The 18,691-nt window shown below is 44.9% G+C and overlaps 1 long non-coding RNA gene and 1 pseudogene across 1 annotated transcript in view; one reads left to right on the top strand and one right to left on the bottom strand.

Moving 5' to 3' along the window:
* Nucleotides 1-8,836, bottom strand: part of LOC117713514 (uncharacterized) — a 32,726-nt gene extending 23,890 nt beyond the window's left edge. Inside the window, exon 1 of the long non-coding RNA XR_013112014.1 lies at nt 8,693-8,836. This is a non-coding gene — a long non-coding RNA (uncharacterized LOC117713514). The remainder of the gene's footprint in view (nt 1-8,692) is intronic.
* Nucleotides 8,837-17,623: 8,787 nt separating this feature from the next.
* LOC117713513 (thymosin beta-10 pseudogene) lies at nt 17,624-17,765 on the top strand (annotated as a pseudogene).
* Nucleotides 17,766-18,691: the final 926 nt, after the last annotated feature.

The raw sequence follows: 18,691 nt of genomic DNA, 5'->3' as shown, positions 1-18,691 counted from the left end.
GTCTCCTTCTGATCATCAGTCCCTGGAAGAAACATTAAATTGGAAAGGGCTTATCCCTTTCCTGGGTTTCACTGCCCCCAAACAGATCTGCTAAACAGATTTCCTGCATGTGTTATTGCAAGCCTAATGGAATTTTTAAGTTGAAACCCTGGTCCATTTTCAGTCCTTTCCTTATAAAATGTCATGTCTATCAGAGCCTGATAGACAGGGAGGGGTATGAAAACTCCAAGTATTTTGACAGCTGAGGCACAGAAAGCAACAAATAATAATCCAGTGATGGCCAGTGTTCTGCAAGGTGGTTTCTAATTGGACCTAATTGATCTGAGAACTGAGTAGGATGAAGGCTTTTCACATCAGCCTTTGCGATGCACGGTTCAGGACAGCAAGCCCCAGACTCCCTCCATTTTAGCAGCAAGAAGTAAAGTCCTTCTATTTCCCAGTGGTCACCCTCTGAAAAGCAGCTTCTACCTCCCTTCGATACATGGAGCTGGGCTGCTGTCAGGGGATCTCCAGAGCTGCCAACCTCTGAGTGGCTGAGATTGGGAAGGTGGACCTGGTGATAGAAATGCTGCAGAAATGCACAACAACGTGAGATGAAGGCTTCATGAGGGACCTCGTGGTCTAGTTCCCATACAGGAGAGGCACAGGCTGGGCAGCCCTACTACTCAAGAATATAAAACAGGAAAAAAAAAGTCTTCCCAAATCTAAATGTGTGAGTGTTATGATATCAAAGAACTTTCCTTGTCTGAGAACATTTTCAATGTGGGATGTTGAACTGGTAAAATCTATGCGATACCTCCAAATCTGAAAACTCTAAAATCTGAAACATTTCAACTGAAGGGCTCTCAGCTAACATGCTGCTCTCAGCTTTGACTTGCATGTATCCCTGTTCCATTTCTTGTTACCCATGTGTGTTTGGGAGAGACACCTCATCTCTCTGAGGTTCAGTAAAATAAACCGGAGAGATGACTTAGCAGCTAAGAACATACACTGCTCTTGCAGAGAAGCCAAGTTCAGTCCCCAGTACTCACATCAGGCTGCCCTCAACTGCCCGTAACTATGGTTCTGGGGGATCTTACGGCCTCTTCTGGCATCTGTAGGTATTTGTACTCGGGTGTATATACCCACACACAGACATACATACATGCACATAGTTAAAAAACAATAAATGTAAATTTTTTAAAAAATAGAGACAGCATTGGGTTGTTGAATGAGATACAGATAAAAAACTGAAGCACTTGGTAAGTGAAAATAAAACAGACCATCATTAAGAAAGCACTCATGCTGACAGGGTGGCCTTGTCCAAGGCTTTGCCCACCTTTTCTTGCAACAGCAGTTGGGGAGTGGGGAGGTGTGCACACAGTAGGTATTAAGGAAATACTCATTAACTTGATTTCGTTTTGCTGTTCACTCAATCCCAATTAAGCTTCTGTTGCCACCTCAAGTCGACATGGATCTCAGTAGCTCACAAAGACCAGGCTAATCCAAAGCTCATTCGGGTACAGGAGATTAGTGCAGGAAGGGTCAGGATGGGGCAGTCATGCAGGACTGGGGTAATGAAGAGTGGGGTCTCAGGCTTTTCGGTAAGGGTAGGCACCATTCTGCATATCGGCTTCAGCTGTAGGAGAATGCCTAGAACCTTCTCATGTAGACTTCAGGCTTCTCCTGGAAGGCCTAAGGGTTCCTAAGATTATCCCAGAGGCTAGAATTCAACTTCTGCTCACCCCAGTGGATGGCCAAGCACCTGCATCATCCTCCCAGCCCCCACCCACTTGGGAACAAAAGGAACAGCTTGGGGACCGATGTTCATGTATTGTAACTGAGGCTGGCAGATGTATGGTACACTAGCTCTCACAGTCATCCCATTATCCCAGCATCTTCAATTTCAATAGCGCACACTGTCACTCAGAGGCGAGGAGGAACCCACGTGACTCGCCGAGGTTTTTGTGTCTCTTGTTTTGTTGTTTTGTTTTGTTTTTATTCTTTTCCCCTCATCTGGCCAGTTGAGTTTCACATGCACGGAAAACTAGAGCACCCATTTCTCACTAACCTCTGATTGTGGAAGGCTAGGCAATCTGTGGAGCCATTTATCTCTGCACGGAGCTGTGTGTTTCATCGCAGAGGTGTACTGTGATTTGTGTGAAAGTCAAATGGAAAGCTACTGCTCAGGTTTCCGTCAACTCCCCCTCAGTGTCCTAAGAAACATCCAAAACTTCAGACCAAGAGAGGCCTGTCCTGGCTGGTGGCAGGACATAGCTGCAGGAGATCAGATCACTGTCTGGCTCAAGGCCTAGGTTATCTCCCCGGGTTTAGAATTCTATCTTACTTTCTTTTTCCATTGCTATAACAAAATACTGGAGACTAGGAAATCAGTAAAGAATGGAAGTTTATTTGTATCATGGATCTGGAGATCAGAAGACATAAGATGCGACCATCTGTTAGCTCTGGTGGGGACATGGGAGGTGTCGTGGGGCACGATAGAGCAAGCGTGTTAGCTCAGGCAGTTAGATTATCTCCTGCTATCATGGGAGTCCTTCCTGGGCCTCATCTAATTCCTCTTCCCAAAGGCCCCAGTTTCTAGTCTCTGCATTTCTGATTTTCCCTTCCCAGCCACCACAGGTGTTGGGAGCCAAGTCCTAGCAGAAAGCGGCTATCATCTTTGCAGCCATCTTGGACAAGATGACTTGTTTTTCAACAGCCTACGCTCTGATAAACATCTTGTTTTTCTCACATATCTTGTTTTGTTGTTTAGTGCCCCCAGCTGCAAGGCACATGTGGTAAAGTGTCTTCTGCTGTGTTCCCCTGCTTGTGCTTATATATACCCAGGATTTCCTTTCAATAAAGGGGACTTGATCAGACTCTCTGTCTTGTCTCCATTCTTTCCGTCTCTTGCCCCTCCATCCCCACTCTCTCCCTTGCAGACCCTGTTGACTGACCCACGGACTGGGCCACCTGGTGCTCAAACGTTTGGCAGCATGGATCCAGAGCATCTAGCACCCAAATATGAGGCAGTGTGGGTCACACAGGGTAACTATGTTGCTATATCACAACACAGGAAAGCCTCTGCAACTATATCAAAGCTTTTCTCTTTCATTACCGTGAGTATTTGTTACAGTAACAGACAGCTAACACAGTCATGTTCCTCTTCCTGAATAAAAAGTGTAGCTCAGCATCAATGGAACGGCCATCAGTTCAAGGTCAAATGGCACTTATCGACCTTCAACCTCATATTCCTTAGAATTAGGGAAGCTGGTAAAAGAGAGTGGTGGGTGGAGCTAACCTCTGACTTTCAAAAGACACCAGAATAGATGTAAATGTTCCTATTTTTATGAGAACTGCTGGCATAGAGTAGCTGAGTCGTCAGTAACTATCCTGCTCTCCCCTTATTTACTGATTGATTGATTTATACCCCTCTTTTGAGATCTATCTATGGGGACATCAGAAGAAGAGAGAGCCTGGTGCCAGTGCTGTGAACTCACCTAGACTCAGACAGAGCAGAGTCTCTGTTTCTTGTTCCGTTATCATGAAATCAAGGGCCCAAGGTGGCCTGTGCAAGGCTTGATGGTGTGAACCAACACTAGCTTTCAGAGGGGAGGTTTCCTGTGTGTCACATGTGTAAGAGATTTTGATGGTAAAAATGAATGAGGTATATATAGTTCCAATATCCATGTCATGCTATAGCTCAAAACCAATTTTTCATAATCTGTCAATGTTTGGACATTTTTTCCTAGTCTTTTTTTTTTTTTTTTTTTTTTTACTTTTTTGAAGACAGTGATTATAACCACCCTCAATTTTGGCCTTCATTCTCTTTCTTAAACACTGGAAGTCTTGGTACCAAGAAGAGCTGCTGTCCTGAGGTGGGCTCTGCCCTGACCTGGCTGGCTTTTCCTCTCACGCCAACATTTCCTTGGGAGGGAGCTCGTGATTAATGTGGCCCAGCCCAGTAATTTGCAGCATACTAGCCAGCTCCCCTCAGCTCCAGCCATAAATCTAATGAGGTCAAGGACTTAGGGCAGCCAACAAACCACTCTTTGAAAGAGCTGGGGGTGTCCAGGCAAGATCTCTCGGAATATTATGGACTAGACTGTTGGCTCAGCTTTTTTTTTTTGTTGCTGTCAGTCAACCAGAGATTCATATCCCAAAAGTGGTTTCTGAGAAAGTACTGGGCACATGCCTCAGAATGCCTGTTCCCCATCCTCAGACAGAGTTACTTGTGAAGTTTAATATCCCTTAAACCCCAAGGCTGCAGACTCCTCCATCAGCCTGGGAAACAAGATACGAAAAGTTCAAATTCTTAGTCTGTTGCTTACCAGCTGTGTGACCCTGGGCAATTCCCGTAGTCCCTCTCCAGGTCATCAGAATGAGAAGAGAGTCAGCAAGTACACTACAGAGTACACACAAATACCTGAGAGAATGTTCCACACTGGGGAGCACACACAAATATCTGAGGAAATATGTTAGTTTTGACCTAATGGTTTGTCTGTTTCACAAGCTTCCCTGCATTTTGTTTTGTTTTGTTTTGAGACAGGGTTTCTCTGTATAAAGCTGGCTGTCCTGGAACTCACTCTGTAAACCAGGCTGGCTTTGAAATCACAGAGACCTACCTGCCTCTGCCTTGCAAGTACTGGGATTAAAGGTCCATCACCACTCAGCCCCAGTATTTGTTTTTAATCTCAGAATTTCTTTACATTTTTAAAAACTATTATCCTCAAAGCTTCTGTTCATTAAGAGCCATGCCGATTGGTACTTACAATTTTGTGGCCAAAACTGAAGGCAAAACTGTCTAAAGCACACCCCATCGGCTAGCTGGCATGATCATAATTGCCTCTCAGAGACCCCGCCGCACATGCTGGAAAAGAACCACAAGTTTCTCGTGTCAGTGTTGGCCACACAGACCTCTGCTCAAACACTAGGCATGTGATCTGTATGTCTCTGCACAAGCATCAGTGTATTTTACAGTGCCCAGCTCCGACCGTGATATTAGCTTATCATCAATTGAAGAACTGTGTCTTTGTTTAATGAACTACTTTGTTTTCAGCTGTTTGTCATGTTGTAAGTATATTAGTATATTGTTTCTCCTCGGGTCTCTCTTAGCAGAAGCAGACGACCTCTGATGATAATAATAGCAATCATAACAATAAGAATAATACTTGGTGTTTTATACTAGGCAGCAACTTAAGAGTCGCTGTGCCAAGATATTAAAAACAAGTTGCCTAACTCAAGTGTAACAGTCTTCCCACAATGTATTCAGTGCTACTTCAAAATTAACAAAGCAATTGCTGGGGAGGAGACTCCTTGTAACATGCTCCACAATGTATGCTTCCCAACTCACAATATTCATTCTATAATCATTATGTCTTTTATCTTTTAAGATTCTTTTGTTTTATGTTATTTTCGTTTTGTGTACCTGTGTGTTTGCCTGCACATATGTATGTGCACTGTGTGTGTCTACCTGGTACCCATGAAGTCCAGAAGAGGACATCAGATCATCTAAGCCTGGAGTTTCAGAGATTATGAGTCTCCACATGGGTGCTAGAAACCAAACCCTGGTCCTCTGCCTGAGCAGCCAGTGCTCTAGACTCCCAAACTATCACTCTGTCTCCTCACGGTATCATTTATTAATTAAGATATCTGAAGAAACTGGCAACATGTCCCCCAAATGCACATAAAGTAACAAGATTCTGAATAATTAAAACTGTTACAAAAAAAAACAAGATCATAAATCAGAGAGATAATAGTTCTAAATTTCAAAACTTTCTATTCAGCTACTGTAATCAAGGCTGGGTGGTACCTGGATGGCTACGAGCACTGGCTCTTCTCACAGAGGATTAGGATTTTATTCTCTGCACACACGGTAGCTCAGAACTGTCAGTAACTCTAGTTCAAGAGGATCCAACGCCCTCTTCCTGCCCTTTCAGGTACTGCACCCACATGGTGTGCAAACATACATGCAGGCACAACACACACACATAAAATTCAAACAAATAAGTCTTTTTTAAATAAAAGACTGGGGGCACTGACATGAAGACAGATACACTGGTGGATGGAATGGACCAAGAGTCTGTGTATAAACAAAACTTCCAGTACCAAGCATGCAGAAGAACAGTCTCCTGACAGAGAACAGGGGGAACACACATTCCAAATATTTGGGTACTCACTTCACAACATACACAAAAGTGAGCTGAAAATAAATCTAAGACCCCAAATCAGACTATGAAACCAGCCCAGCATGGTGGAGCATATCTTTAGAAGCAGAGACAGGCGGATCTCTGTGAGTTTGGGGTCAGTCTGGTCTACAAAGCAAGTTCCAGGATAGCCAGGGCTATACAGAGAAATCCTGTCTCAAAGAAACCAAACAAACAACAACAAAAAAAACCCACATGCACACCCAAAACAAAAACAAATAAGCAACCCCCCAAACCAAAACAGAAAACAAAAACAAGAACAACAGCAACAGACTATATAAGGAGTTCACATGACTCAACAGTATAAACAACTCAGACAAATAGCCAGGGGTGGGTGGGTAGGGTCGGTGTCTCACCTAGGTATGCTTGTTTGCTCATTAGTTTAGATAGGCTTACTGTGTAGCTTTTGTTGGCTTTGAACTCACTATGTAGACCAGGCTGGCCTTGAACTTATATAGATCTACTTGCTTCTGGCTCCTGAGTGCTGGGATTATAAGTAAGGGCTGCTGTATCTGACAAGCCAGTTTTAAAATGAGTAAAGGAGCTGAGTGAATATTTCTCTAAAGAAGACCTGCAGATGGCCTATAACCCATAAAAACATGCTCAACACAGCCAGACAGAGAGAGATGCAAATCAAACCATAGAGGAACCACCTCAAGCTCACTCAACACCAAAAATAAGAAAGACAAGGGCCTGTGAGCATGACCAGAGATCTTGTCCGCCATCTTCAGAGACTTTAAATTTCACCCAACAATTTTGGAAAACAATCCATCAGGCAATTATTCAAAATTATCACAGGGCTAAGCAATGCCACTCTTCAGGGTGTGGTAAAACACATGTTCATACAAGCACCTGTACAAATCCCCAAATATCCGGCAACTGATCAATGAGTAAGTGGACTGTACCATACAGTTGAATATGACTAAGCAAAAGGAATAAAAGGCTGATTCATACAACAGAGATCTGGTCAAAAATGGCCACACATTACATACGAGTCCATAAGAACTAGCTGTGGAAAAAGATTAGTAGTTGACAGGAGCTGAAAACAGACAGTCTTAAAGGATTTCTTTTAAGGTGATGAAATATTCAGAATTGGACAGCAGTGATGGCGCCCCAACCCTGTGAGCAGATCACAAACACTGAACTATTCACTTTAAGCAGGCCAATGTTACTGTGTAAGATCTATCTCACACATATCTAAACACACTGCATTACCAGATCCTGTTTTTTTTTTTTTTTTTTTTTTTTTGGTTTTTCGAGACAGGGTTTCTCTGTGTAGTCCTAGCTGTCCTGGAACTCACTCTGTAGACCAGGCTGGCCTCGAACTCAGAAATCTGCCTGCCTCTGCCTCCCAAGTGCTGGGATTAAAGGCGTGTGCCACCACTGCCCAGCTCCAGATCCTGTTCTTGAGTTGGATTTCATGGAACTGCCTTTCTCCTGCTTTTCAGACCTTCCTATCTATCCCAGACAATGAACCTGGAAGCCAAACAAGTTATCTTTATGAAGTTGAAGTAGCCTGCGTTGCCGAGGGCTGAAGGAAAGACAGCTTAAACCCTGGGCAGAACATATATATCATGGATTAAAAGCTAGAAAGGGCCTGTAAACCGAGCCAGTCATGATGAAAGACCTTGGCTTCTCACTGGGGTGTTTTCAGAGCAGCCGTGCTCCCTAGGTGAGAAAAACAGACCTGTTTTTAACACAGAGAATTTAATCGTTTTGAGCAGAGCTGGGTCCCCACGTTCCTGCCTTCTTAGCTTTCTGTGGTCTCCCTGATGTGTTTATTAAAAGATAAAGCGAAAAGGAATATGTTCTATGGGGGTGTGGTGAGGTATGGGGGAAGGGGATGTCTCTGCCGGCCCATGCCGAGGCATCCTTTCCCCTGAGGGACCAGCCACATGAAGGTAATATAGAATAGAGTCTATTCAGGGCATGAGGAGGGGAGTTAAGAGGGTAGTAGAGGCAGAGAGAGAGAGAGAAAGAGAGAGAGAGAGAGAGAGAGAGAGAGAGAGAGAGAGAGAGAGAGAGAGAGAGAGAGAGAGAGAGAGTGGCTGTTCATGGATTCCTGGAGAGAGGGCTAACTGTGGGGCGGAGCATACCTGGCTATTACCAGGTAACTGTAGGGTGGAGTTTGAACAGAAGGCTAACAATTCCCATCCGGATCCCCCACCCCCACCCCCCAATCAGCTAGGATTGTGTGAGTGGTAGAGGACAAGATGGTGGGAACAGTTGAAAATGTTGAAGCCTTTCCTGGCGCAGACAAAGGCTGCCAGCCCAGCAGTTCCATGGGCCTCAGGACAGCAGAGAAGAGTCTGGACCTGCCCTAATTCCTGGATTCCTCAGTTACCAGCTGTCCTCCTTCTGGCTCCCCACTGAGAACAGCACCCCAGCCTAGCGGTCTGGGAGCCGAACTGTCCCTGACACGTTGTTGCAGTCACAAATAAAGACAAACAAGGCAACTTAAGCGGGAGCCAAGAGACGAGAAGCATTAAGGAGACACAGGCACCCACCACCCAGCGCTTCAAGGCTGTCTCACAGCTGAGGGGTTGATACTCGCTGCCTTCCCAGAACATTCTTGGCTCATGAAGCATAGTTCAGATTCTTCCAACAGGTTGCCCTGGAGCCGCTCGCCCTTAAAGGGGCCTTTCTCAGGAGCAGCCATGAGGCAGCTGCAAAGGCACACGCGCAAGTGAGCACGGGGACTTCTCCTTAGTTCTTAACCTCAAGTTGCCACGTGTTCACTAACCCTATTAGCCTCAAGAATTACCAACCAAAGTGATTCGAGAAATAAGAGAGACGGAGAGAGGCCCGAGTCCCAGCCCAGCCTCTACACCGCCCAACTTCCTCCATTCCTCTGGGGAAGCACATCTCATCCTACTGAGGAATCTCGATAGTCTGACAAAATCTGAGCCTTTCAAAATGAAATATTTTATTCTCCACAAAAAGGTCATTCAGTAAACTAAAGCCAGAGAAAGGAAATGGGGAGGAAAAGAATCATGGGTCTTAATGAAGATTAGAGAGATGTAAAATAAATAAATAAATAAATAAATAAATAAATCCTCCCAAAGCTACTTTGCTGGATTATATGCAAATAATCGGAAACACATTTCACAGAATCAGCCACCCTTGAACTGCACTTAGAGTCCTAAGTTAATGGAATGATACTCGGCAAAAGTTAAACTGAAAACAGCAAACATGTCTGGGGTTCTTCCAGACCTCAAAACGGCTTTTTAAAAAAATGCTTAAGATTTCATTCTTCCAAAAATATCTGTAGGATAATTTCCCCTGCCAACGGTGACTAAACCAGGAGCCCTCCCCGTATTTCAATCTGGATTCAGTTACTGGGAAACTCCCCTCCAGCCATATTTAAGGCAGGCATTTGCCTACCAGTTCAATGGATCTCTCTTTAAAGACGTGTTCTGTGAAGTGGTACTAAATATAAGTCCATTCAAAAGGTCACTAAGTGTCTCTTCCAGGAAAGAGAAGAGAAAATGACGTCGGAATTAAAACAAAAAACAAACAAACAAACAAAAACCTTCTGTCAGTATTGGACTCCCCCACAGTCCTTGTGAATTCTCTGGACTCCACCCTGACCAGTATATGCCTGAACACGCATCCCACCTGTCAGCTGCTGCAGTACCTCCTGCTACAGCGAACTATTTCATACGTGGTGAATAAATTGTGGAAAATCTGAAGGCACATCCAAAAATTCTTAAAGGAGCAGGTGGTTTGTCCTGTGTGTTAACATTGTGCGTAATAAAATGCTAAGCATTCTAACAGGACTCAGTGCTGCACACCAGCGTCTTGGTATCCAGACCCCAGGTATTGTGTTATTTTGTTTGATGTCTACACAGATTAGCTAAACAAAATTACTGGCCTCTTACCAAGGCCAAAAATGAATGTGTGTTATGTTCCCTTTGCCTTTTTCTGCCCAGGGAATAGCTAAAGCCCTGGAGAAGACAAGGCAGGACAGATAAGTAGTTCTGTCATCTGTGTGCAAGCCTCCCTCCTGAGTTGGGAGTGCTCCATCTGGGCACTGATGACCTTTAAATGGACTCTGCCAGAAAGGCACTGGTGAGGTTTTCCATGGGTTCAAGTTTGGTCTACATCAGCCAATAATTGAGAACCCTGCCTGGTTGTCAAATGTTGCCTGTAGCTCCTCTTTGGACAACAGGGCGAAGTAGATCTGGAGTCATCCAAGAATAGTGAATTTGATGAAAGGACACCACAAACAGGCCCCAACAGCCAACCTAACCCTTGACCCTCAGACCCCACCCACCCCTGATGTTTCAATGCACCACAACTACAGCAAACTCTAAAGGACAGGCTGCATTCACTTCTGTGAGTGTTTGATGGTTCCGGCTTGCAGCACATTTTATTACAGTTTCACACTAACCACAAGGGGGCGGGAGGGAACACTTGAAAATGGCAGGGATAGAGTTGTACCATGAAGTCTGACGTTCACTCTTCAGAGATAAGCATTCCTAGAGGCCCATCTTTAATACAAAATCTGGCAGGGCAGTTTTGCTGACTGGCTCCCAACAGCAAACCTATCTCCATGCTCAAGTCACCCTTGGGAACCTTGGGCTAAAGCCCAGGACCGTATCTGCCAGCACTGTGACCTGACCTTGCTCTGAGAGTCAGTGCTGAGGCGTGTGAACACACACCTTTGCAGCTGGTGTGCTGAGGTTTCAGGAACACAAAGCAACCTGCATATGATTCCCCGGGTACCAAGGAGACCACTGTATCTTCCAAAGTCCACTGTAAATGAATCCACCTCGAATGCTTTTCTACATTGTGGCTCTGACACTGCTCCTGTGAGGAGATGGGGGTCTTCACTGCATCCCTTTGAATATAAACAGGCTTGAAAGTTATGTGTAATCAACAGAAGGTAGAGAGGTTGGGCTGTATGGCCTCAAAGGCTGGGTCATGGCAGGGTGACTTCACTTGCTAGGATACAGAAAGCTAGAGCCAGCACAGGAGACGCCTGACAATTTGCATACACTCAAGCCTACAAACCTAGTATCTAAATATGTGTCACATACCACACCAATGAGTGATTGAGCTTCTCAGTGCAAAGATAAACTGTCCTTGTCCTTACAGCATCCTTGCCTAATCCATGGCTCACAGGAACCTCAAGCATCACACAGTGGTTGACCTTAGCTCTTGAGTGTTAGTGTGGGATGACACATAGCAGTGAAGACCAGAAGATAACAACAAGATGGCATCGTGGCTAATAGCATGTGCCACCAAACCCGACTGCTGAGTTTGATCCTTCAGAGCTTATGTGGCAGACATAACTATTGTCCAGGAGTTGTCCTCTCATCTATACATACACACTGTGGTGTGTACCTGTGTGTGCGCCAAAATGCGCGTAGTTTAAAACTTAAATAACCGAATAAATAAAAGCAATTCTAAGAATAACATTAAAGTAACTCTTTAGTGATCCATGTAATTTGAAGGCTCTGAAACTCAAACATTGTTATAGTCAGCTGACCTCACCCTATCTGTCCAGCCCTCCTCACTGTCCTCTCATGGCGATCCTTGTTTTTAGATGCCCTGAGTTTCTACCTGACCCCACACCCTTGCTGCACCACACCTTGGTGACTTTATGGTGTTTGTTGTTGTTGTTGTTGTTCCAGTTGAAAGGCTTCCTTTCCCACCTGGAGAATGGGCACACAGCCTGACACGAAAGGCTGTCTGATCATCCCCACCCTGCTGTGAGTGCTCCCTGACATGAAAGGCTGTCTGATCATCCCCACCCTGATGTGAGTGCTCCCACTGTGCACATTCCATACTATGGGATCCCGGCCCTACAGACGTCCCTTGCCAGCCCTTCTCCTTCAGGAGAGCTAAGCTTCTGGTGGTCAGAGTGTGTGTGCTTCCACTTCCTCAAGGTCTGGTCTAGAAGCCTGTAGGGGGACGCTGGATTCCTGTGGGTGTCTGTGAAAGGCAAGTGCCGTTCCCTTGTTGTGCACTTCTGCCTCTTCTAGGTGTTGATTTCTAGGTGCTTCATCCCACATAACGTACAGAGTGCAGCCGAGAGAAGCTGCTCTTCCTGGTCGTTGCTTCCCCACCTCACAACCAAGGTTACTCGGACCCTGAAGGTCACAAGACTGACAAACAACAGGGCTAGGGAAAAAACAAATACAAAAACAAAAAACAAAAAAACAAAAAAACAAAAAAACAAAAAAACAAAACAAAACAAAAAACCCAGCAGTATACCCACAAACCAGCACTCTCTGTGGCACGAGGTGCCCCACTGAAAACTAATCATCTCACGCACATGTACCCACCTGTGTATAGTTTTTGTTAGTCAACACAGGTTGCACTGATTATGGGAAAACAACTCCCAGATCTTTGTGCCATGAAATGTCCCCCAGAGGCGAGAAGCACCATGCAAGGCAACATCCTCTGGGAGAGCTCAGATAGCAAGCAATTGCTCTGCACTAAGTTACGTTCCTACGGCTGTCAAAGCAGGGATGGGAGACTGGACACTTGTCCACCATCAATGAGCAGACTCAACTCTAGGCCATGGTGTGTGTTTCATTGTGTTTTACGGGTCAAAGCAAACCACGACCACACCTAACTTCAAGGGGACAGGGATGGCCACTCTTCTAGACATTGGAGTAGAGTGGACCTGAACCAGTCAGTCAATGGTGGCGAGTAGATCAGGGCTGAGTCTCCAAGCAGACACAACTGAGGTTGCTGTTCCCTTAATGTGCACTAATACAAGGAAACATCAAGGGGGTGATTGCAGTGGGTTTCCAGGCTTCAGCCACCACTTAATTCTGACAGTAACAGCGAGTTGTGTTCCTGTAACCACGAGGAAAACCACAGCCAGCATTTACAGAGTGCTTTGCAATTTGCATGACATTTTCATTTATATCTTCTCTCTATGAAACGTGAAAAACGTCCAAAAGGAGGTTTTGAAATATCCACTTCCCTCAGCTTTGCAATGTGGGATTAAATGAAATGGTGGAACCTGTCTGTCCAGTATAGACAGATGTGAGATCTATAACAAAGAGAGCTTGCTGTAAAGAATGGTCCTCTTGCTTTTGTTTTTTTGTTTGTTTTGTTTTGTTTTGTTTGTTTTGTTTTTTGAGACAGGATTTCTCTGTATAGCCCTGGCTGTCCTGGCTGTCTCACTCTGTAGACCAGGCTGGTCTCAAACTCAGAAATCCACCTGCCTCTGCCTCCCAAGTGCTGGGATTAAAGGTGTACACCACCACTGCCCAGCCAAGAATGACCCTCTTTAGATCTGGTATCAAAGAGACTTCATGGGAGAACAGCAGGAGCCCACACTTCGGGGTGAGTCTTGTATCTCTTAAGGATTGTGTGTAGGCATTGCTCACCTGTTATAGTCTGTGCTCTCTCTACTGACTCAGTTGCTTTCTTTTTCTATAACAAAATACTTGAATATATATACATATATATGTATATATATGGATTATGTATATTATATATAACATATTATATGTAATAATAAATTTTATATATAATCAGAAGCAATTTATATTATATATATGTGTGTATGTGATATATATATGTATATATATTAATATTTTATATAAAGATATTTGTTTCTTGCAGTCCTGGAGAATGGGATGTCCAAGAAAAGGTTGGCATTTCCTCTGCTTCTTGGAGTCTTATTGCCAGAGCTATATACGGCAGATGAAGTCACTTGGCAAAGCAGAATCAGCATTCCAAGATCAGCTCACTCTTACAATACATCCACTCCCTTGATAACCTAGTAATCTAATAATTCACAAATGGAACATTCTCACAATCCAACCAGCTCCCAAAGTGGGGCACGGGGGATCCAATGTCCAACACACGAAACCCAATATCCAAGACATCTCAGACCAGAGCAGGCAGGCAGATTCTTGGCTTGATGGTGTGTTTTAACTCATAAAAAAGTTGAAAATGACGGCCTGCCTGTAAGCTGAATCTAGCTCACAATGTGCTTAGTTTGGAACATATTTTAGTAGACGAGTTGCCACTGGCATGCAAGAAATGAGAATAACACAGGAAAATTATGGTTCATAATACTTCTTTCAAAGATGGCTAACCTGGGGTCTCCATCCTGCAGAGCACACAGGACCATGGCTCTGCATATGCTGCTCTGCAGGGTGTAGTTCCCTGCCATCTCTGTCACTTCTAGTGGCTTCACCCTGGGTCCATTCTGTGGATATTTACTTATCCACAGGCTTTTGCATTCATAGCAACTGAGACAGGATGACTAGAGTCCTGACTACTGAGGAATAGGGAGACAGCTCAGTCAGTAACAAGCTTGCTTGGCAAGAATGAGGACCTGAGTTCACATCCCAGTGCCCATGGACAAAGCTGTGGGTGATGCCTGAACCTGTGACCCCAGCACTGGAGAAACAGATACAAGTGGATCCCCGGAATTCACAGGCCACCCCACCTCATAAGATAGGTAAGCTCTTACTGAGTAAGAATAACAGAGAAAACACTTGATACCGACCTCTGGCCTCCACAGTCAGGTGAGGACATGTACCTAGACATGCATGTGCACACAGGCATAACACTCACACACACATACACAACACACACACACACACACACACACACGAGTGTACACTTGAGATTTCCCTTCATCCGGTTGTCACTACAGCTTCTCTCAACCTGTACTCATCTGTCCACTCCCACAGGGTGTAACCCCTCACTCCTGTAAGTCAGGCCAGCTCTCAGTGAGCTGACTGACTGCCTTATAGTTCTCCACAGGGACTGAGAAAATGACCAGCCCCTTCTTTCCCCTCATCTTCTCTCCCCAGCTATAGTCACCCAATGTCCTAGCTGATGGATTCTCTACTCTTATCCTGTTTTAAATCCGACCCATCAGCTGGACTTGAACATAAATTCTGTGAAACCAAGAATCCATGCCTACTTTCTTACCAATGCAACTCAACAGTTTATAAAATCCCTGGCACACAGTAGGTGCTCAGTCAATCTCAGTAAATGACTGACTGACTGTCTCCACTTTGACTAGCATGAGAATTTAGTTTAGCAAAACTTAGTCTGTTTTTATCTTATGTAAATTCTGCAAGTGAGATATTGCCTTTATCACAATAATGATATTTAAGCATCTTAGCTGGCTACCATCAACACGGCGTTTTCCTGAGGCTGGAGAGCTGGCTCCAGAGTTAAGAGCAGTCGATGCTCCTGCAGATGACATGGCAGCTTACAGTTATCCATAACTCCGATTCTGGAAAATCTGATCCTTGGGCCTCTTTTGGCATCAGGCATGCACTTGCCGCAAATACACACATGCAGGCAAAAGACTCATACATATAAAATAAACATAGATAAACCTCTGAAAATACAGAAGATATTTTCACATACATTGTGTTTCTGGAGTATCACAATGAGCTCTTGTGGGTGAAGAGCCTGGTAGTATGAATAATGATACTGGCTACATCACATCTTCATCTCTCTGACATGTAAGATGCTACCTTGCATTGCAGGTTCACGGACTTACAGATCTGGAAGTAGGGAGATGGTTTATAAATGCAATCACAGAGTCCTTGCAAGAGAAAGTGAGTGGCTTGATGCAAATGGAGAAGAGAAGAATGTGGCCAAAGCCTGAGGTGAGAATATAGGCACACACTAAGATGTCAGCAGCTCCCACAAGCAAGGATGGGTTCTGTCCTGGAGCTCCAGAGAGAGAGAGTAGCCCTGCCAGAACCACAGTTCAGCCCAGAAAAGAGCAGTCCTCTAGAACCATGAGAGAATAAATTTCCCTTTGAAAGGTGAAGCCACGTTTGTGGTCTTTTGTTCCAGGAGTCAGATTAGACAGCCACTGTGACTCTCAAAAGGTCTCCTTTCACTAGGTGTGAAGGAGATGAGCTTCCCCAACAGCGCAAAGGTGGAGCATGTGAAGCTCAGACCAAAAGCAGGGGCAGCCAATGAATGCCTGGGCCCAGGCTCTGTCCCTTCACCCAAGCACATCCAGGAAGAAATGACAACAAAATGTTCTCCAGAAGATTCTGGGAAGTGACTCCCCATGACTAACAATGGAAAGGATAAACCAGAAACTGAGGTAAATTGTGTCTGAATTGAGAAGGTAGGTGTTATGGTTTGTATATGCTCAGCCCAGGGAGTGGCACTAGGTGTGGCCTTGTTGGGGTGGGTGTGGCCTTGTTGGGGTGGGTGTGTCACTGTGGGTGTGGGCTTTAAGACCCTCATCCTAGCTGCCTAGAAGTCAGTATTCTGCTAGCAGCCTTCAGATGAAGATGTAGAACTCTCAGCTCCTCCTGCACCATGCCTGCCTGGATGCTACCATGCTCCTGCCTTGATGATAATGGACTGAACCTCTGAACCTGTACAAGCCAGACCCAGTTAAACATTGTCCTTTATAAGACTTGTCTTGATCATGGTGTCTGTTCATAGCAGTCAAACCCTAAGACAGTAGGGAATGATGCTGTAGGCTGTCCTTCCCTGAGGAGACTCTCAGGGAAGCTCCTCCATGAGCCATTTTAAGAGCCCTGCTATTAAGGTCGTTCTAGAGTCAGAAGGCCCTTTACATGGTGAATCTTAGCATCTGTACCATGCTGGAGAGTTTCTCTGTTCCCAAGCACTGAGTCACAGCAGCCGTCTCATACAACGGGCCTGAGCCAGCCCATGTCACCATTCACTTAAGGACACGGCACACAGTTCTGGGAGTACTGAAACCCAGTCCCCACCAGAATTCTTCCTGCACAGACCCATACCAACTACTCCAGCAAACGTGAACTACAAGCAGAACCATCATGGACCCTCCTAGGCCACTGTAAAGATGAGGCGTTTTCAGTAGCATCTGCGTGAGTTTCCCTGTGGGTTATACACCCTGACGATTAGGTGGTTATTCTCCATTCTGGCACTAAAAAATTATGATTAAAAGAAACCAGTGCTTTGTAAATGGGAACTGGGCCCTCTGTAATTTTGTTTGCTCGGAGGCCAGATAATAAAAAGGCAAATGGACAGGTGTTTCTGACGATGCTGGTGGATAACTAGATAAGTGTGGTCAACTCTCAAGAACTCAACTCTTCAGTTTATGCAACTTAACTGCAGAGAGAACAAGATGTGCTTACTTTTTCAAGCTCTTTATTAAATATTTAAAAAGCTTATTATAGTACCTCTCCCACCTGGGCCGTGATTAACGGCTCCTTGTTAGTTAACAATGAGTCCATTGTTTTTGCCCTAATAATTACGATGAAATTACAAAAAAATGTTTAGAGCTACGTCCATACTGAAACTGAGCCAGGAAAGGTGGCTAGCTTCCCCAAGGTCGCAGAAGACTGCCATCCTTGCTGGTGAGGCACTCACACATGAAATAAGATGAATAAATAAAAAAGAATCATCTTGTATCTTGCTGCTGCAACTCGAGTGGGAGCACCTGGGGTGTGAGCTCGGAACAGGAATCCCCGAGTTTTGAGAAAATGGCTTACAAGCCAGACATGGGGGAAATCGCCAGCTTTGATAAGGCCAAGCTGAAGAAAACCGAGACACTCTGCTGACCAAATAAACTATTGAACAGGAAAAGAGGAGTGACATCTCCTAAAAGCCTAGGAAGATTTCCCCACCCCATCATCTCCAAGACCCCCTCGTGATGTGGAGAGAGAGACACCTGCAAGATGCATGCAAGCCACAAGCTGCACTGTGAATCCAGGCGCTTGGCGCTGATGCCACCAGCCCGTGGGTCTCTGAAGGGTAACCCCCACCCCCCATTGCTACCACTAATCGGACTGCCAAATTTCACTGATTTTCCCTGGGATATTATAGAAAATTATTTGTATGATTAATGAAAATAAAACACACCTCGTGGCAAAAAAAAAAAATCATCTTAAAGAATGCTCACAAGACTCATGGCATTGGTGCTGCATGCTCTTCAGAGAAACAACATAGACACACAGAAAGAGTTGTTCTAAGGACCAAACTCACTTGATGGCAAATGCTTGATGAAGACAAAGCTAATAGAGAGGCTGTCAGAAGCCTAGGAAAGAGCAGCTGCAGGGCAAAGGCCAACTGTGCACAGAATTTCTTTGTCCTTGGCAGAGAACAAGAGGGGTCAGTCTTTGCCTTATTAAAATGTTTCAGAGTGGCTCAGCAGTTAAGAACTCGTCACGCTCCTCCAGAGGACCAGAGTACGACCTCCAGCACCCACACCAAGCAGTTCATAACCACCTGTAACACAGCTGCAGATCCAAGAACCTTCAAGGGCACATCTTGCATGCGCATGCACGTACACACCCAAAGACACACACACACACACACACACACACACACACACACACACATATATATATATATATATATATATATATATATATATAACTGAAATTAGGAGGAGGGTTAGTGTAACCAGGAGCCTGCATGGCACTCATCAGACGGACGCCGTGTCTATAAAATGATACTTGTGGTCTCAATAGTGCTTCTGTGAAGAGGTGATAAATGAAAGCATGTATCCCCAGGGAGGACAGCATACCCCTCCTCAAGGACAACACACA

The sequence above is a fragment of the Arvicanthis niloticus genome, chromosome 8, assembly GCF_011762505.2.
Source record: "Arvicanthis niloticus isolate mArvNil1 chromosome 8, mArvNil1.pat.X, whole genome shotgun sequence".
Lineage (NCBI taxonomy): Eukaryota > Metazoa > Chordata > Mammalia > Rodentia > Muridae > Arvicanthis > Arvicanthis niloticus.
This window is presented reverse-complemented; position numbering and strand designations above follow the sequence as displayed.